The sequence below is a fragment of the Chenopodium album genome, chromosome 8 (genome assembly GCF_948465745.1).
Source record: "Chenopodium album chromosome 8, dcCheAlbu1.1, whole genome shotgun sequence".
NCBI lineage: Eukaryota > Viridiplantae > Streptophyta > Magnoliopsida > Caryophyllales > Amaranthaceae > Chenopodium > Chenopodium album.
The window spans coordinates 50,997,850-51,019,745 of NC_137841.1; positions in this window are offsets into that span (position 1 = coordinate 50,997,850).

Consider the following 21,896-nt stretch of genomic DNA (forward strand, 5'->3'; position numbering starts at 1 on the left):
ATACAGGTTATAATACTTAGCCAAAAACATGCAATGAAAAATTCAAAATTGCAAAGGACAACAATATGAATAACTTCAGCCAAATGGCTGAATGATTTGAAATTAAAAAGACCAATCGCCATCAGACGACTGGTTAAGATTGTTTTCTGGCAAAGCCAGAGAAATTGTCAAAGTACCCGACCCCTCGGTCGGTAAAGAAACATTAATACTCGGCACGCAGGCTGGAAAAGCAAGTACATGGCCATTCGGCCGCAGAAAAAATAAAAAGCTTAAGCGATTAGGAGAGAGTCTCTTCATTGGCAGCCGGCCTGTTGTCATTCGGCTGCTCTTCATCATTTTTCTCTCGTCCCTCCACCTGATCTTCCTCCTCTCCACCAGAGGACGACTCCCTAGAAGAGTCGGACCCAGAGCCTTCCTCGGCCTCAGCAGCAGCCTTAGCTGCACTATCAGCCTCTTCAAGAAGGCGAGCGTCGAATGCTTTGCTGGCATCATCAAACTTGGATTTCTAAGTCTGATAGTCCGAGTCCGGCTGCACAGCCGCCCAAGTGTCCCGCATGATGGCATCATAGTCGGTCATCATTTGCTTAACAAGAGCTTCTCTCTCTTGTTCAACTACGGACTCAAACTTGGTCTTCAGCTGATGCTCCTGGTTGGTGAGGCGCTGCTCCAGGCGGCCCACCCTCTGCTTGGCTCTCTCGGCCTCTTCCTTGGCATCTTGGAGAGGCTCGAGCTTCTCCTTAAGACTTTTGACTTCTTTCTTAAGGGAAGTGATGTGCAGGCGGGCCGAGTCCAGGTCCTTCTTCAGTTGCAGATTGGCTTCTGCCTGCGAATACATCATATCAAGCGTCAGAAGCTCATTCTGAGCAATATCAAATTGAGCTCGATCCAAGGCGGACTTGGCTCGAGCATTAGCGGCTGTTACCTCTTTGGACTTGTCCTTGAGGGGTTGCCTGAGCCCTTGGACGCGCAGCATGGCTTGCAAAAAGAGCCGAATGGTTAAAACCAGGCGGATAAAGACTTGAGCAAAAAAAAAAAAAAAAAAGAATTTCTTTAGTTAAGACTCATACCTCGTAGAGGTTCCCCAAGATGCCATCCAAGTCCAGGGTGCCGACTCCTCTGACAAACGCCTTGTCGTCAAGATCAACCACCCTCAGCATGGACTTGGCCATCTGGATTACAGTCGGCCTCTGCACAAGGACTGAGAAGGAAAGAGAGTTAGAAAAATAACACAAGTATATCTAAATGGAAGAACAAAAAAGGCGAATGGTTTTTACCGTCGTCCGGAGCTTCCTCCTCTTTCCCCAAACTCCCCCTCTCTCCTGCTGAGCCGACAGCAGTGGTGGGTTGCTTGAAGCCACCCTTCGATGTCCTCTGAACATCCGGTTTGCTGATCCCCCTATCAGCTTCGAGAGAAGAGGCTTCTAGGCCTCTCTTGGGCTTGTGAGCAATGTGCTTCCGACCGCCCTTGCCGGATGCGCTCACATCACCCGCCCTTGTCTTTTGGATTTTAGGGTCGGATGGTTTTGAGGGAGATTTGGTAGGAGCACCCTACATCAACACAAGATAAAACAAGTCAGAAATCATTCGGACAAATTTAGCATTAGCCAGATTTGAAAAGTGTAACAAGTTCTCACCTTGGGGGTGCCGCCAGTTTTCTGCTCATCCACCTTGGTGTGGGTGGTTGCCTCTGCCCTGTTTAGGACATTTGATCTGTATCGAGCAGCAGATACAGCCGGCTTCCTTGAGGCTGAGAGCTTCTCCATTGCCTTGTCTGCAAAAATGAACAAGTGTTAGCACCATCAAACAAGTATTGAAAAGCAAAATGAAATTGCATATTAAACAGACGGCCGACTACCTCTCGGCATTTCAGAGCTTAGCCCACAGGCGGCTAAGAATGTTCCCTCCTCAAACCATTTGTACAAGGGGAGATAGCATTGAGGGGTGACCTCCTTGTCCCCCTCATCATTCGTCCTCACGGACACGGTAAACAACCCTTTGTCCATGATCTCCTCCCTTGCCCGCCTCGGAATATGCGGCAATGCACTCCTGCCTGCTAGGAGAGGTGGATTCTTATTCCACCTATTATACTTTTGGTTCAGGCGACTGTCGGCAGACTTGACTATGCAAAACTTAGCCCTCCAGTCTTTCCACTTGTTCTCTTTGCCAATAGCCATCATGTACCCCTTGCAAGTGGTCAAAGTGTACCAGCCCTCACCGCCCCTAGCAGGCGCCCTGCTCAGATAGTGCATGTGGGCGAACGCTTCAAAGCTCACCTCCACCTGCAGCATCTCACTGGCGGCAACGTACCCCGGAATATTAATCCAGGAGTTGGGTACAAGTTGCCAGATACCTAGTTGGTATCCATCCAAGATCCTCTCCACAGCCAGATGGAGAGGGAAGCGGAGGCCAGCTTGGAAGGCCGCTTCATAGCAGCCGAATGCTCTGTCCTCATAGCTGGCCAGGCTTGGCCAGGTAATGGTGTCGTCCTTATTAGGGACCGACAAAGTATAGCCATATCCCAGAACGACCTTGCGCCTAAAATTGGCAAGGCCGGATTCCATGGAGCTCCGCCTGCTGGGCGGAACATGATGATAGTAGGGGGCTCTCTCCAAGCGCCTGGAAGCGCTCGGCTCGGCCCAGCTTTCCCCCTTATCCACTGCCAGGGACTCCGTGGCAGAATCTATTTTCGTTCTTGCCTCCTCCGAAGTTATGGAGGCGTCCTCTGAAGAAGATGACGAGGCCGACTCGTCATCAGAGCTCTCATCAGAGCTAGGGGACCGCCGACTGGTGCCAGCGGGGTCCTCCCCCATACTCTCTTCCAGCGCCTGTCCAGAAGGCCCGGGTTGATATTCTTTATCCGCCTCCCCCAGGATTCCATCACTGGGAGTTCCACTAGATGTGGGCGAATGGTAATAGGTGGGGGTTGGAGGAAGATAAGAAGGGCTGTCAGGATGCTCCGACACCTCACTTCGAGGCACCCTTATTGAGCCGTCTGAATATACAGTCGACCCATCCGAATGGAAGAAAATTCCATCGGAGCTATATTGTCTTGCTGTTCTTTTGGTTCTGGCCATAGTGTCCTGCACAGACACGGAAACGGTCGGATTCGCAGAAGTTCGCAAAGCAGGGTCTTTGGCCAAGCATTCGACACTGCTAATTCTAGATTCAGCCGTCCCCGGTGACCGGCTTATCACTATCCTATGTCGTGCCGCATGCGATTGGGGAAACATTTTTTTTTCGAAAACCAAGAAAAAATGAAGAGTAAAAGAAAAAACAGGCGTTACCTTTAGAAGAAGGGTGAAAGACGCTTGGTTGGCTGAAGAACGGTCGGACAGTTGGCCGAGTGTCGGATGCTTGAAAAGTTAAAACACTTAGGGAATTTTGAGATTCTTTAAGTCAAAAAGTCCAAGATTTTCCAGAGATTTGCAAAGGTGTGAATCTAAGGGGGGGGGGGTCAAACCTTACTATTTATAGGGGGGTAAAACCCTAAAAATTTCCCTCCAACAAGAACACTCGGATACTGACACCTGTCACAGCTGCCACGTGCAATACACGTGACCCCTGTGAGGGGCAAATGATTTGGGTATTTTATACCCTGCCAAATGGCCCAATCAGAGCATGGCACGTGTCACTGGAAGGGGCACTTAGTTGGACCATCCATGGCGACACGTGTCGAGCAGATATTGCCCCCTGGGAATGGCGGCTTTCAAGGCCCAAATCCCAAGGGGCCCTCAAAAACGGCGTGCCCTAATCCCTAGGTCACCAGATCCTAGGGAGGGCACACTTTCCAAAAGGACCCTATAAATAGGGACATTCTTACATTTATGACAAGACAAAGAATATACACGCAATACGAGACAACACGTCACTTATCACAAAGCTGTCGTTTTCAAGGAACACACAGCACTTTACCTGAGCTTGGAATCCGAGCAGATAAACTTTACTTCCGCACGTTTTATTACCGAACGCTTACTAACTTAATCTTCGGAGGCGGACCACCGACTATCCGGCGGTTCGTTTTCTTTGCAGGTACAGGCGTCCTTTGCTGAATCCAGTCTCAGTGTTGTAACTCTCCCAAGGGACAAAAACCCCCGAAACAGTTACACTTGTAACGATTCATGAAACTGTCGGTGACATCTTGCCAAGTCACATTATGCTTTGCATCTAAGGAATAGAACCATTGTTGGCAAGCATGTTCTAAGGAGAGAGGGAACATCGTAGGGAAGAGTGTTACGTCCAATCCCTTAAGAGCCATGGTTGCAGAGAACGCCTTCAAATGGAATATTGGATTTTCAGTAGGCTTGAACTTTGGAATATCAGTAGTGGAGAAATTTTCAGGGAGTGTGTCTTTCACATCCAAAGGAGTGGGAGGCCGTTCCACATAAGTGAAATCCTCAGAGATCTTACTCATTTGTTCCTTCAGTTTGTCAAGGGTGGAAACAGTGACCTTGTTTTGTTCCATGGTAGTGACCCTAGTGGTAAGGGTTTGCATCATGGAAGACAATGCCTCGATGGATTTGTTGATGTTCTCAATATCTTCTTTAGTGGCCATTGTAAGGTGATGAGTAATGGAGATGGCAAAGTTCTCTTTGAACGCCTATTAGATCTGATCGATTGTTGCGGTAATGACTCGAACCGTATTAATCTATCCCTGTTCCTTGACCAAATACTGTGAAATAAAATAATTCTCTTAATTGTTTGACTCATTGCTTAAGATAGGAAAGGAAGGAAAAAAATAGACATTTGAAAACAGGTGAGAAAACTTCACTTATTTTTTATTATGACGAAAAAAAAGGGTGCATGAACCTAATATACGATCATAAACGACCTGGTGCACGACTCGAGTCGGAACATAAAGAAAGTGTGTGGACTATACTTGACTCGTGAGTGACTAAGTGATGTTATAAGACTCGTGGTATGATCGTATGGCTAGACATGTGAACAATAACCAAAATGACTGACGCGAGGACCAAATTAACACGGAAGACTTAACTAACGCGTTTTTTTTTTTTTTTTTTTTTTTGGAAATTCCACTGTGTCACGGTGGAAATTTGTCGTGACACGGTAGAGTTTCCCGTGGCGCGGCAACCCTTTTTTTTTTTTTTTTTTTTTTTTTTTGCAGGTCCACCGCGCCACGGTGGACAGTCCCGTGTCGCGGAAACCATTCCCGTGCCACGGTGGATGCTGACGTGGCACGGTTTTTTTTTTTGCAGGTCCACCGCGCCACGGTGGACCGTGCCGTGACAAAGTAGACAGTCCCGTGTCGCGGCAACCATTCCCGTGCCACGATGGATGCTGACGTGGCACGAAATTTTTTTTTTTTATTTATTGCTAATTACTAAGTGAGTACGGTCCATTGGCAATTGTTAGTCATAAAATAATCCACCATAGACAAAGAAAGATCGTTAAGGTTAGGATCAAAACGACCAAACATAAGACACGTAGGCACAATGATGCAAAGAATAGTTCGCAACCTAAGGTCAAGTTCTATGTTCGACTATGGTCAAGTTTATTTGGTGTCAATAGGGTACCATGGTTAAGAGTTTGGACGCGTTAACAAGGCAGCCTCCCTTGAGGGTGTATGCCAACGGGCGGCTCCGCGAGTTCGTGATGAAATCGAACTCGACTCCATGGTTTGGGTGGATTTAATAACTCGGATGAACCCTTATTTCCATTAGCGTTTTTGGGTCGATAGAGTTTAAATCCCCCGGGGCTAAGACGAATGTAGAACACATACGTTTTTTCAGAAAAATCGAAGGACTGCCGTACTCACTTAGTAATTAGCAATAAATAAGCCACGGGACTGATTTTAGGACTGCCGTGACACGACAAAAATTCACGTGCCACGGTACTGTGCACCATCAGACGGTGCACTGTACCGTGACATGGCAGATTTTTGCCGTGGCACGGCAGTCAGAAGATCTGACTGGTGCCCTGTTTTCCTTCGTGCGCAACCAAGTTATCCAATTTTTCCTACGGGACAGACCTGAATGCGACGTTAAAACGTCTATGCAGATGCAAAAATGCCAAATTAATCACAGGAATATTTTTTCAAGAATATTTCAAGTCCCATCCACTCATCTTAATTAAATACCAATCACTCAAATCGATAAATAATCAAGAATCCTCCCTAGTGGAGTCGCCAAATTGTAGGTGTCGCTCGAAGTGCGCCTATATTAAAAGCATGTGGTGAATATGCTTGGCACTCATAGGAAGTGGGAATTGACATTACGATTAGGGACAACGATTAGGGACAAAGCAAAGTAGGGAGCCGCCAACAAGTTTTTAAGGAACTTGTAAACCGTTCACGGATCATTTAAGGCAACCACGATAAGGGACAACGATAGGAAACAACGATTGACCCGTGAAGGTTACACCCCATTCATAATCCATGAGATTACTAACTCCATATGGTTCGGAACCACGAAAGGAGGATCGGGGATGATGGTACGAAGTGAGTCATGGAGTCACATTCGCCCGTATTGGCCTCTACTCGATTCTTATATTGAAAAGCATTCCTGTGATCTCAAAGGCATACAAACAAAATAATCAATTCGCTCCAAACTATTATTAAGCTAAATTGGTTTAATATAATGCAACACATAATTCTAAAATATTCGTGATCACTTAAATTAACAACAAGATTAAAAGGAACCTAAACCGGTTGTCCAAATTATCTTATTAGGCGTGATTTTCAATTACATATTCCTTTTAATATGCAATATGGTGATCATAATAACAATAGAATAAACATTAATATTGGAAGAAATTCAACAATAATAGCGTTAGTCAAATCAAATATAAAATAACCCTAATCATGATACTAGCAATATTAAAATAAAATAAGAATAATTAAATTAATTAATTACTCACATTCTACGCGTTCCTTTAAATTGCTACATCATGAATAAACTGTTAGTAACTTCAATGAAAATATAAAGTAAATGAAAATTAAATTAAATAAAAATTAGAGTTGATTTGGTCCAAACCCTCAGTTATTTGTACCTTTCACGCCTTGGTTTAAGGACGGAACCTCGGGTTAAGTATAGACTCCGTGGAGTGCTTAGGGGAATTGTTATGGAAGAATAAGTAGGATAGAAATTATGTTAAAGAGGGAGAAGAGAATGATATTTGGTGTAAGGTAAGATAGAATGATTATTGGTGCCCCCGTACATCAGAAATGAGGGGGTATTTATAGAGAAAATGTGCTGAGGGAGCACACGGAACCCTAAAATGATAAAAACCCTAACAAAGTATCCCGCGACACGGAAAAGTGTACCGTGACACGGGAAATCCCACCGTCTGACGGGAAACTTTCCAGTGACACGGTACAAATTTGCGTGACACGGGAAATATTTAGGTTACGGGAAGTGAAAACGCGTTTAGGGATTACGCGGAGAAAACACGGAGAAATCCCGTGGCACGGGATGTGCACCGTGACACGGGAATAAATGTCGTGTCACGGCATTGTCCACCGTGGCACAGTGCAGTATGTCGTGTCACGGTGTAAAAAGTACGCGGAAATTACACGGAATATTCCCGTGTCACGGAATGGGCACCATGACACGGGAAATTTCACAGTGACACGGTGCAAAATCCCGTGACACTGGGAAAAATTGTGAAGAATTACAAAGATGGGCACCGTGTCACGGGAATAAGCCCCGTGACACGTCAGCTTTTGCCGCGTCGCGACATTTTTGCTGCTGCGCGGTAATTTCAGTTTTTTACTTGTTTTAAAAATAATCATAACTTTTGATTCGTAACTCGGAATAAGGCATATAATATATCATTGGAAATATTATCAAGTCTACTTTCCAACACAATTAAAATCAAGTCAAAATGATATTTAGATTTTAAGATATGGCCGTTTTAGTGGAAGGGTGTCGGTTTTAGGCCGAGTTTAGTGTTTTGCTCATATCTTTTTCGTTATAGCTCGAAATTGGGCTTATGATATGTGGTTTAAAATCTTATTTAAAGGCCTATCCAAGAAAATAATAATTGGATCAAAATTTTATAGCCATAAAATCATTTTCTCTCAGTTTTGCGATGCGGACACAAAAAGTGGAAAATAGGTTATGGTTTAGGGAAATGAGCTAGAAATTGGATTAGTTCATGAAATATATTGGATAGAACATGAATTTAAGCACTCCAAATATTAAATACTCAACTTGACCAATAATGGCGGTGAAAGGTGTTCATCAACGGGTTCTGTTTTGGGGAGACATTTTTAGGTGTCTACAGTTACTTATTTGCCTCAGTGATTTGGGGCAAGTGGGTAACTTGAGTTGAGCGGAGGTGTCGTATGCCAGTATGCTTGTAGCTATGGGAAAGGTGACCCATGTGATGGAATCCGTGTCAGCTATTGAGGTGCCTCGAATCTCCTTTTCATGGCATGGTCGTATCCTCATGGTGCGTGTTCATTTTTAACTTTGTTATCTTTTTTAATCACAATTTTCGCCTTTCGATCTCATTATTTTTCTTTGTTTTAGGCTTGGGGGTACTCGTACCTGTCTTTCTTAGCCCCTAGGGTTCTTGGGGCGGCTCACCTTTCTATCAGTCATCGTTTGGTCACAATTAAGAAGAAGCGAGCAACTTTAGCCGGTGAGTATTTTTTCAGCGACTCCTGCATCTTTGAGTATTTTAACAACGCACATGTTTGAATATTTATGTAAATTTTGAATAATTTTCTAATCTGATTGCATTTAGTAGATCGATCTTCTTCCTTGGAGCTTGATTGTCGGGGTTCCTGAGGCTATTCGGTTAGGCATGGTTTGCTGCCGTTTTCGGCCCTTTACCGAGGACTTCCCCTGCTCCAGAGGACAGACGCTTAGTTTTTAGGCGAGCGTGTTCTCTAGCAGTCTTCGTCCGAGGAGCCTTTGGTTCCTGCGGACCCTCCAATCCGAATGCTGCGTCCGGACCTGCTGTCTATTGAGGATCGAGCTCAGGAAATCCTTGGTTATCTAGCGGAGTAGCTGGTGCTGCTGGATGCATCTTATCTGACATTCGTTGCATCCAAGCTGACTCTTTTTCCAGCGTTTATTCTAGTTTGTGTGTTTATATTTTTTTATTCTTTTTTTTTTTAAATTTCGGAACTTTAATCCTTAAATTTATTTTATTTTCAGCGAATCGAGCTGGGTAGTTGGATGCCACATGCAGCGGAGATCACGTATATTGATGCTTTTGGTCGTATTCGTGAGATTCTTCCACTGGCGGAGGATGAGGACATACAATTGATACTTGAGACGGTTTAGTCGGTATGATTACTTTGTATATGTATTATTATTATTTATCATTTTTAATATCATATAGTTTTATTTGATGGTTTTCCTTGTATTTGGAACAGGTTTTGCGAGAGTCCGTGAACGGCATGGTGAGGATGTTCCGTGCTTTCCAAGCTGCTTATCGGAGAGCCCTCGTGGCTTTCTCAAGTCGTGATTATCGGATGGTTGCGGTAAGTTTGTTTGTTCTTTCTTCTCTTTTTTTTGTCAAAGTTATTACACATTTTGTGTATTAATCTTTATTTTTGGATTTTTCAGGAAGTACAACAGCCTTCCGGGAGTCGCCGAGCATCCTGACTCCTTTTATATTATTATTATTTTTTCTTTTGTAAAACAAATTTACATATATTATTATATAAATTTTTTTCTATATATTACATACCATTGTTTTTTTGTATATCATTATTTTCCACAAGTTTTTTTTTGTTTTTAGAAAAAAAATCAGAGGAAAGGGAAAGGGTTCCCGACTTACCCCCCGAAAAAAATAACAAAAAAGAAAGGAAAAAAAAGGAAGAGAAAAGGAAAAGGAAAGGTGGAAAGATAAAAGGAAATAAATATACAATGGAATAATAAAAAAAAAAGGTTAGAAATAAAATAATAATGAAAAAAAAGACACATAAAAGAGGGAAAAGAAAAGGAAACAAGGGTTAACAAATTCAAGCGTATGATACGTCATAAGATTTCATTAATATTCCGTTATTTAGTTCAAAATACAGAAATAAACCTAACAGCATGTCGTGACAGTCAAAGCGCGCGCAACTGGATTGGTTGCGCCCGGCTAGCGCGTGCATGTGAATCAGATGTGAGCAGCTCGCGCTCGCGTCGCTTGCGGGTAAACTTTCCTTCGGGCGAAAATTGCCGAAAATTTGCCCCTCTTGGGTCTCTTTAAACGTGGTTTCGTGTAGGCTTTTAATCATCTTGCATTCATTCGTTAGAAGTACTATAAAGATGATACATTAATCTCTCTATTCTCTCTATTTTTTTTTAACAATGGTGAAAACCTTTTAGCAACGGTTGAAACAATGGGTCACTTCCCTTTCGATTGAGGATAAATTAGCTTTCAAAATATACCACCTTGACCCTCTATTGAACTATATGCAATTAGCTATAAATTTTGATTTTCTTTTTGTTGTTGTTAACCATTGGGATTTGATTCACCATCTTTTCCTCTTTAAAGGGGATGAAATTGTCCTATTACCTGGCGAGTTTGAGGCTTTACTAGGTTTCCCTGCAAATACGCTCCTTGTGACTTATGCCCCTAACTTGTCGGATTCCAAACCTATATTTCAAAGATTCTTTGGTTTGAATGACAATGATATGGCCAATATTGGAACTGAAGAAGGCGTGAATTTAGTTGAATTTATTGAACACTTTGTCGCCCTCTTGACAACTTGACAAAACATCGTTTTAAAATTCGTGCTTTATGTTTTTGTCTTGTAGTCAATTGTTTGCTTAAGACAGGTAAAGAGTATGGAGATTATTCCATGGTGTCCATAGTGGAGCAAATAGAGGGGTATCACTGACCAACCCCTTTAGCTTTGGAGGAAATTGTTCTTTGCTTGAATCGCCTTAGAGGAGACCCTAACGAGAACGGTTTCACAGGAAGTCCACTCCTATTGCACGTACGTTTTTTTGTCGTTCTTCAGCGCAACTAATAAAGTTGCACTGGTCATACCAACGCAATCTTCTAGGATGCGAGCGGGTGGCGTGCGCAACTGGATGTGATGAGCGTGCCACCTGCTTATGTAACGTCGCAATAATATTTTTTTCTTCTTTTTTTTAAGATTTAGCTCATGGAGAGTTTGTGAATCGTTGATCATCCACAAAATCTTGAGGCTAACGGAGTGAGAACATTCCTCGGACGTCGAATTCTCTACAAGCATAAGAATAAAGAAGAATGGACGTCGTTTTTCTGTCATAGGGTTCCTAACATATGCTTTGTGATTCCTTGGTGGAACATATGTAGTATGATTGGGAATAATTTCAATTGTCCGTACATTAGGTTTTTGGGCCTTTCTAGTAATACTTACATTTTTCCTTGCAAGGTGATGAGACAGTATGGGATGAAACAAGTCATCCCCCCACATGATTGTGATGCCCCTAAGGATGTAAATTTTTAACCTGAAGAAATTCCCCGTTGGATGGAATATTGATCGAGTCTTCCTATGTGGGTAGTGAAAAATCCCATAGCGAGCATTGTACTATCTTCTTTTTACAAAGCATCGATGAATGTGGCAGACAAAGGAGATTTAAATAAGGCTCGATCACATAATCAAGCTTCTTTGTCCCACAATCAACCTAAGCCTTTGATGCATTCGGCCACCACTACTTCTTCTAATGGCCAAAACAAAGGAATGAGAAGAAATTTAGAATTCTCCTCATCACCAAGGCTCGTTCAAGGAAATCAAAAAGGAAGGCTCCTCCTAAACCCGCGCAAAAGGGTGTGAAGATTAAGGAACCTTCACCAAATCCTTGCAAAAAGGCTCCAACGAATGATAAAGGGAAAGGGAAAAGAGTTGAAAAAGCTCCTACTCTAAAGTTGAACAAGAATGTTTGGGTCAAGAAGAAGAGAGAATGGGAAAGCTCTAAGGTTGCTGAAAGCACTGCGAGTTAAACGACTACTCCATCTAATGTGAAAATTTAGGATATAGTAAAACCTTTGCGTGTTACACAATTCGAATAAAGTTTAATCACTACTATGTTTTAATTTTTTTTATTAATTATTATCTAGTTCAATGATGTTTTCTTGAATTTTGAATGAAAAAAAAAACTCTTTTTTTATATGACCGAATCATAAAGATTACCTACATATTCGTATCACGAAATCGGGTCTTTGCGTAGTTCTTGCAAAATTATATTTTTTTATTATTATTTTTCTTGTAAAAAAATTTTCTTTAATTCCCTTAGTAGAAATTAAATGAAAAATTAAACAAACTTTGTTTAATAACTTAAATCAAAGTTTAATTTTTGTTTTCCAAGTATATGATGTTTGAGAAACGCCCCCTTTTTTATCGCTAGTAAAAATTGAAATTTTATTCGAGCGTAAAATTCTGGGTTCATAGTTCGTCATTAGGTGGCGCGCGCAACATCTAAGGTTGCACGGGCCTGTAGCGCGCAGCTGATTTAGTTGTGTGTGGCATCCGCGCGCAACTGATTTAGTTACGCGCGGCACCTGTGCTAGAATTGTTAAAAAAAATTAATCATATAATTACCTCTCTAGTGTGAAGCTGTTTTTTTCGTGATGTTTGAAAAAAAAATCTGAACACTTTGAATGGTATCTTGTTTTTTTATTATCCCCCCCAAGTGTTATGAACTTTACCGTGTTATTCAGTAAAGTGCATAACACTTAGAATCTTTATTTGAATGCTAAAAAAATGTGATTGTTAATGAATGAACGTGTTTATCCGGATTTCATATGTAATATTTTATAAGTCTATCAGTGTTTATTAATTAGCAAATTTCAGCACCACCAATATCCATTAATATGACAGCTCCTCTTAAAAGAATTTCAATAACGCATTATGGTCCTATCCAATTAGGTTTGAATTTCCCACTTGGATAAGTTGGTGGACCCCTAACCTCTTTTAGTACAAATTTACCTTCTTTAATATTTCGGGGTCATACCCATTTGTTAAAGTGTCGCGCAATGCGTCGTTGGTAGACTTGTACATGATGTAAAGCTCTTAATCGTTGTTCGTTTAGAAATATAAGCTCTTCACACCTCGCTCTTACCCATTCAGCTTCATGCAGCTTACTTTTGAGTACGATGCGTAGGGATGGTAATTCCAGTTCCCCTGGTTGAACTGTGTCCATTCCGAAAACTAAGAAGTATGGAGTTACTCCTATTGATGTTCGTATGGACGTTCTACAACTCCATAGAGCAAAATGTAGTTTGTTCGGCCAGTCTGTATAATTTTCGCCATTTTCTTAATGATGAATATTATGTTTTTATTTGCCAATTCTATGGCTCCGTTCATTTGAGGTCTATATGGAGATGAGTGATGATGTTTTACTTTATAACGAGCCAAGAGGGTCTCACCTTCTACTTTGAATTGGGATCCCTGGTCACTAATTAGTTCATGTGAACTCCATATCTATAAAATATGTTTCTTTCGAGAAACTTTGCGACATGTGTATAAGTGATATTTACGTAAGAAGCGGCCTCAATCCAAGTAAAGTAATCGATGGCTACAAGTACATACACGTGTCCTCCTTTTCCTGTTAGAGAAATTTTACCAATAATTATGTCAATTTCCCAAGTCAAGAAAGGCTAAAGGGAAGTAAGGTTGTACAGTTCGGATTGTGGGAGATGTTGTAAGTTAGCGAACATTTGGCACTTTTGACATTTCTTGACATATTGTATGCAATCATGTTCCATAGTGGACCAGTAGTACTCTTGTCATGAAATTATTTTAGTAAGCATTTTTTCGTTCATGTGAGGTCCACAAACACCTTTGTGAGTGTTTTCCATAAGGCGTATGGATTCTGGTTGGTCTATACACAATAAGCTTTGACCTTTAGATCTCTTTTTGCATTATTAACCATTTAATAGACCATATTTGGGTGCGAGTGTTCTCAAGGCTTATTGGTCATTTGATGAAGTATTTTCAAGATATGTGCCATAAATAATATATTGGAGGATATGATCATACCAAGGATTATCTCCTTTGATCTCATTTATTTCCTCATTTGCGTTGTAATACGCTGGTTCTTCTCTTCTATCAACGCATAATGGCATCATATTTAAGTGATCTGGAATGTTGATCATTGAGGCTAATTTTGCTAGCGCATCGGCAAATTTATTCTCATCTCTTGAGAGATATTTGAAGTTAATATGATCAAAATGCTCGATGAGTTGCTCTAGGTGTGCTTGGTATAATATCATTGTTGAGTTCTTTACTTTCCATTTTTTAAGTATATGATTTATTATCAAACTGGAATCTCCATATGCCTCTAATTTTTTCACACCTATGCTAGCTGCTGCTTCTAGTCCAATAACGCACGCTTCACTTTCCACTACATTATTAGTAACCTCAAAGTCTAGTTTGACAGAGATTGGAGTATGTTCTCCCTCTGGACTTATGAGTAACACTCCCACACCACATCCTTTTTTATTGGATGCGCCTCGAAGTACATTACCCACTTCTCATCTTGTGTCATGAGAACCTCTTCATCCAGAAGATGTGTAGTTTATGCATTACTTGTTTGAATAGGATGTTGGGCCAGAAAATCGGATATGACTTTTCCCTTTATTGATTTTTCAGGGATAAATAGTTTAGTTTGAATTCGGAAAATATTACTAACTACTTGGATATTCTTCCTTGTATGGGCGGTTGTTCAAACAAATACTTTATCGGATTTTGTTGTGAAATCACATGAGTGGTGTGTGGAAGCGTATAATGTCGTAGTTTTTTAGTTGCCCACACTAATGCAAAACTTTTTTTTTCCATGGTGCTATATTTTGTTTCATATTGGATGAATTTTTTGCTTATGTAATATATTGCACGCTTGACCTTTTCTACCTCTTGTGCTAACATGGCCCCTGTGGCCGTGTCTGGTGGTGCTAACAATCGCCTTTATTTTGGAGGGATCAATCTCAATACCACGTGTGCTTACTACGTATCCGAGTAACTTGCTAGAAGTCACTTCGAAAACGCATTTCTGTGAATTCAATTGCATTTTATATTTTTGTATGCGAGTGAAGAGTTTGCGTAAAGCTTTTATGTGTCCTATTCTATATTTGGACTTCACAATCATATCATCCTGTAGACACCCATTTGTGTCTCCCCGAAACCAAATCCGGTGATGAGTACCTTTCGCGTCGAATCATAATCAAATGAAGTGAAAGTGTGGAAAGACTATTGTTGCGGATAGTTTTAATTTCTTTTCTCTTCTCTCTGTTTTAGAAAACCTATTTAAAGAAAACAGCTTATCCAGTTTGGTTTGGTCGATAGCAAGGGTTCAATAATGGTGTAGTTGGATGGGGCTTGAAAAGAGCTTTTCAACGATATATTATAAGCCCAATTCCGATGAATAATGAGGAAGTTATGGCCAAATTACTAAACTAGGCCTGGTTTGATACTTATATGCGGCCCAATGATCTAGAGGAGGGCCTAATATGGATTTATCATTCCTAATGCAATTACAATTGATTTTAGTCTTCTAGATTCTTCTAAAAGGTTCTTTTCATTCTTAATTCAATTAGCATTGATAAATTGACTTTGGTTGACTTTTTAGAGTTTTAATCAGAACAAAAGAATGTTTTTAAGGAAAATATGATTTTGCCCTTCGGCTTAATTTTATCAAAATTAAGAAAACGCGTGAAAATAATTGTTAGCGCCTGACGACAGGGGTTAGCGCTTGGCGCTAATGCTTGGCGCCTGGCGCTAGCCTTAGCGTCTGGCGCTAACCTACTTTATCCTCGTCGAACTCTGATTTGTTTTTCTATCCGTTTGGCTGATTTTCTCTATAAATAGCCTCCTAAAACCTCCGTTTTCAATCATCAACTCTCTAGTTTTCTAATTCTCTTCTCTCTCTAAGCTAAAGCTTATTCTCTCCCTTTTCTAAACCAACCCTTTTATATACAAAATTCCGCATTCACAAGACCAAGACACACCTAGCATTGTTCGAAGTTGCCTTCGCCCTGACGTGAAAGGTTTTAATTTCTGAGGATTTGGTCCCAAATCTTTATTTCAATTATTTAACTTAATTGTTTTGTTTTATATTTTCCTTGAAGTTACTAACGCGTGTATTTTGTTATTAGAAAGAGATACGAGGCATCCAAGTAAGTGCTTTAATTGATTTATTGATATTTATGATATAGAAATCATGCCTAGGTTATTATTATGATTCCTAGTGTCATGTTAGGGTGTTTTGATCTTCCTAGTATCATGTTTAGGGTAACAACTATAATTTCTATTATCAAATATGACAATTATGATTCCTGCGATGCTTCCTATTGTCTTTCCTAATATAGCATGTTAGTATCATGTGAGGATTAAAGCTTTGATTTTTAATGCTTAGTGACATGCTAGGGTTTATTATTAATCTTGTTAGTATCATGCCTAGGATCATGCTATTATTATGCTTTAACATGATTATTAATATTGATTATTATGGTTATGATTTATTATGATTATGTTGCTTGATATTTATTATTTATTGCTTGATCACACTTTTTATGCATATTTAAAGGGAATTGGTACTTGTAATCACGCTTAATAAGATAATTAATAATCCTGTTTATGGTTAATTTGATTATAATTTAAGTGATCACCAATAATAGTCTTATTTGTGCATTAATATTCAACCAACATAGACAAACAGGTTTAGGGTTAACCTATTGATTGCATGTTAGTCAGAAAACGCACATAAATACGATCAGAATAAAGTAGAGGCCTATTATTAGGGCAAGTTCAATCTCTTTTAGGTTGGATTTGTACCTTCATCCCCGAACTACCAGTCATGGTTCCAGACCAATTGGAGTTGACGAATTCCTGGATCGTTAAGGGGTGTAACCTTCACCTCGTGAACAGTTTACAAGTTCCTAAAACTTGTTGACGACTCTTTTGCTCTAGCTTCCTTCCCTTTGGACGCCACCATGCTTAAGTGTATGATCACAGTGAGGTTCAAGTTTGGTGTAATGCTTGAAATATTCCCTACAGTTTTTGGCAACTCCACTTGGGAGGATTTCTATTTTAATTTCTGAAGTTTATTTCGGCAATGATTCAGAATGAGTGGATAAGACTCGAAAAGTTCTAAGTATTTCATGTGCGTAATTTTGATTAACCTTATTGTCATATGCATAAAAAATATCTCATTGGAAAGACCATTTGTAATGAGTTAAAACATAGGATTTTTACACGTAGGAAATTTGAGGAATATCTTTCACAACTAGGATCGAAATAATGCTGCGCGAAACTGGAAAATTTTATCGAGCACAGAAAGCTACTGAGGCATGTAGGAACTAGCATAAGGGAACAAAGTCTAGCGCCAATTATTTGACTTTAGCGCCAGGCGAAAGCTACACCACCAGGCGCTAAAGCCAAATTGTGGCGCTGGCCTCTGTTTGCTAGCACCAAGTTCTTCCAATACCGAGCCAGAAATATGCATTCTAATTTCGACTAGTTTTTAGAACTGTTTGCTCGATCCTACTTCCTGATTGAGTTTTTCTCACTTTTCTGAAATCCATATGTGTTCTACATATGGACATAACCCTCTGGGAATTCATGCTCCACCTACCTGATTGAACGCTCTGAGCAACAAAGGGTACATTCGAGAATGTTGAATTCACCAAACCATGGAAGTGAGTTTTTTAACTCGCGGTGTCCCATCCACTTGGGCCAACCCTTCATGGTTAGGCTTCCGCGCGGTGCATCCGGACAATTAACCATGGACCCTCTTTTGACTAACCCATATCCCAAACTTTAGAGAACTAGAGCCATGGTTAGGTTGTAAACTCATTGCATCATGTTGTGCCTACTTGACTAGTTGTGCATTATTGGTTGTGCATACTCTATGTGTTTTTTCCTAACCATTTGTTTGAATTGTGTTAAGATTAAATAAACTAATTTATGACTAAAAGAACTTTTCCTAATTAATTAATTAATTAATTAATTAATTTGAGTAATTAAAGTCTAATAGTTTAATCAGAGTTGACTTAGTACGACTTTAGGCATACCCTGTAGAGTAATAATACCGAAAGCAGTTCCAGATTGACGTTCCAGCAATGGCGCCAAGATTAAAACTGCAGCGCCACTCTGTGGAGCGTAGCGCCTGGCGACAGTCCTGTCGTCTAGCGCTACACTGCAAAGAGAGGTGTCAGTCCTATCGTTTTGGTTTATTGCTCGAGTCATCACCTTATGTCTAATTGAACAGTTTGCTAGTCAATTCGGTTAATTTGTACTGGTAATAATACCGTGTCAAGTCATTAATCGAGTCTAAGCACTAAGTCCCATGGTCTTACACAAGAGTCAAAGCATGTCACTTACACTCACCACATAAAGCACACACTAATGCACACTTTGACCATGTCTAAGAGAGTCTTGTATGCGCGTATTTTCCGTCATTTTTTTTTGGGGGGGTAAGTCGGATATTAATCCTCCAATTAAACCACTTGTTTGAACCCTATACTTATTCCCCAAAAATTTACACCTTATTTTTGCCAAAAATATGCACCGTATTTTTGCATTTTTTCGTTTTTAAAACCCGTAAAGTCAAAGTTAATTTGAGTCAAGTCATTAAAACAAAAATGGTTTAATTTACAGCACGTGGTCAAGAAAGGACGGGCGTTTGATCAAAGAAAACCTTTTTATTCAAGTTCAACTTTTCGACAAACCAATCGCTCGTAAAAGGAAAGCTAAGACAATAATGGCAACTCAAGAGGAAGTTAATGAGCTCAGGAACCAATTGATTACTGTGACTGAGGCGTTAAAGGTTTTAACCCTCAAAATCGATTATCCTGTGAAGCAACAACAGATGGACCTCATGCAAGAAAGCTTGAGCAAGATGTCTAGTGACTATAAGTTTTAAGGAATTAGCTCACAAGGGGTCTCGGTGGACAAGGATCTTCTTCCGCAGAAGTTCAATGCCAACGACATCCCGAAATTCAAAGCGACTGACAACCCTTATTTTCACCTAAGAGCCTTCGAAACAATAATGAGCATTAAGGGTATTGACAAGAAGGTATTCCCCTCTTTGTTCTCTCTATCTCTTGAAACCGTTTGCCAACAATGGTTCTTCTCTCTTGAGAAAGAAAGAACCTTGACTTGGGAGTCTATAGTAAACGCTTTCATTGATAGGTACAAGTGTAACATTCAAGTTGAAACTGACTTTAGGGAACTGGAAATTCTCAAGCAGAAGGAGAATGAAGGTTTCACTTCTTTCTTCAACAAATGGAGAGAAACCTCTGCTAAGATGATTGAAGTACCAAGCAAAAAAGAATTTGTGAGGTTATTCAGCAAAAACCTTCAAGAGAAGTACTCCAAGCATCTCAAATACCAGAATGATCTTCATACCTTCAAGGTCGTGTATGACATTGGAATTAATGTTGAAGATGACCTTGCTAAGCTGAAGGTTGCTAATAGTAACTCCAACAGTGGCTGGAAAGGCAAGAAGAACGACAATCCTTCTTCTCCAAAACCACCCACTCAAACAATGTTAGTACCTTTAACTTAAGTGAATTCCTTGCTATGAATAATCAAGGACAAAAGAAACCATTTAGGAGGAACTTTACTCCTATAGGTATGAGTTATGACACCGCATTTGACCGACTAAATGCAAAAGGTCTTATAACTCCTATTGGACCATTTGGGGACCCACTAGTCGAGAAGAGGACAGCTAACTGGAACCCCAATGCACATTGCAAATATCACCAAGGTAGGGACCATCTTACCGAAAATTGTTGGAAGCTTAAGGAGGCTATCCAAGATTTAATCAATAACAATAAACTGCCATTGCCTCCTACCAGTAAGAAGTCGAGCATTGACAATGCACCTCTTGCTCACTCCTTGGCCATCTCTGATGAAGGAAACGAGGTTGATCCCTCATCTCTCATCTGGCCTATCGAAGAAATCCATGCTATCAAAGAAGAGGAGGAGATCTTTTTCGATGCCATGGATGACATTCCAGAACTAGCAAGTAAAGAGGATGTACAGTTGCTTACAATGTCCATGTTGGAGGGATCAAACTTGTTACGTGAAGCTCTTAAAGTCGCGAAGAAACAATTAGAGGAGCTTCAGAAAAAGTGTTACAAGGTTCCACCCACTAAGAAGAAACCCTTCTCTCTATAAGTAATTGACAGACCCAAGAAGAGTAATAGAGTCTATACTCCGATTGGGACTTCATACGCTAAAATGTTCAACATGCTCTCCGAGAGTGGCAAGGTCAAACCTCTCGAACCAAGACCATTTGAATTGCTAAAAAGACGGATAGATTCTACTGTCAATACCATCAATTAGGGGGTCACACTATTGAAAACTGTTTTAAATTTAAAGATTTAATTCAGAAAATGATTAATGACAAAAGGCTAGTCCGAATTCCACAAGAGGAAGACATAAGCATTAATGGGGTTTGGGATAGTGATGAAGAAGATGTCTACTTAAAAGACATGGAAGGACCTCCACCTTTAGTGTCATATTCCATGGATGATTTCTGGGTTGAAGAGGATTCATCTATAGACGTCATCACGAAATCTGGCAGAATGCAACCTCCCATTTCAACACCACCTATACCAACTACGCATCAAGTTCCCATACCTATCGTAGAAGACAATGATATTGTCAAACAGTTCAAGAAAACCAAGATTGAAATGAATGTATGGAAGCTTCTAGCAACATCTCAAGAACATAGGTTGGCAGTAATGAATGCCTTGGATAAGATAGGGATAGATTCTGACACAACTCCTGAGGGGTTGGCTAACTTCCTTACGAGTGATCTCCCTAATCCTATCAACTTGATAACCTTTTACGACAAGGATTTACCTCCAGAAGGTGACAAGCATTATAAGGCACTAAACTTCATAGTAGTTTGCAAGAGAATGAACGTCCCTATGACTCTTGTAGACAATGGATCGACCATTAATGTCTGTCCACTCAGAACTGCGAGGATGCTAGGCATAAGGGATGAAGACTTAACCCCGTCAACACAAGGAATAAGAGCTTATGATAACACTCGTCGTCAAGCTCTTGGCAAGATTACCATGAATATAACGGCGAGAGTGATAGAACACGCTACTACATTTCAAGTGGTAGATATAAAAGCCTCATTCAAGTTACTGTTGGGACGTCCTTGGCTTCATGACCTAAAGGTAGTCCCTTCATCGCTCCACCAATAGGTAAAGGCCATAGTTGAAGGAATTCCCATCACGATCGATGCTTTACCCATGAGGATTAAAGCTATAGAAAATCCCATCATTAAGACGATGAAGACTTGTGGGGCTTTAATGAAGACGTCTCCTTAATCGAGGATGATGAAAGGACCCCTCTCTACCACGACCCCCACTCCAATATGATAGTGAACGCTATTCTGAAGAAACAAGGACATTTTCCTCGGATGACTCTAGGAAATAAGAAAGGAATAGCAAAATCGCTGGAATTACCTGGCCTCCCTAAATTAGACACTTTCGGACTTGGTTTCGAACCGACTCGAGAAGATCTCAAGCGAGCCTAGGAAAAGTCAAAGGCACGTAGGAACGCTCACATCCAAAAGAAAGCAATCTCAATGGATCAGTATCCTCTTACACTCAATGGACAATTCATAAAAGAAGGAGAAGACTATCCATGCTACGAATTTTCCGAACCTTTTGTCGTAAATGGCATAAGGCAACCGGGATTTGAAATTTTCCTAGATTGCTATTTTCTAGATGAAATCCCAACTCCTATCCTCAAGGAGAAAGCACCCCCATGCTTTGACTTTAATGTCATGGGATTACTATTTGGGCGAGAAAAAGATGAGCCGACGTACATAGAGGATAGCTCCTCGCTCATCCAAACGGTCCTACAAAGCAAAAACTTTGACCCCTCAAAGCTCATCACTCCAGCAGAAGGATCACTACAAGGGTGGCGCAAGACAATCAAGGTGACTACTCCAAGTGGAAGGAGAATCTCCATTACGACGGGG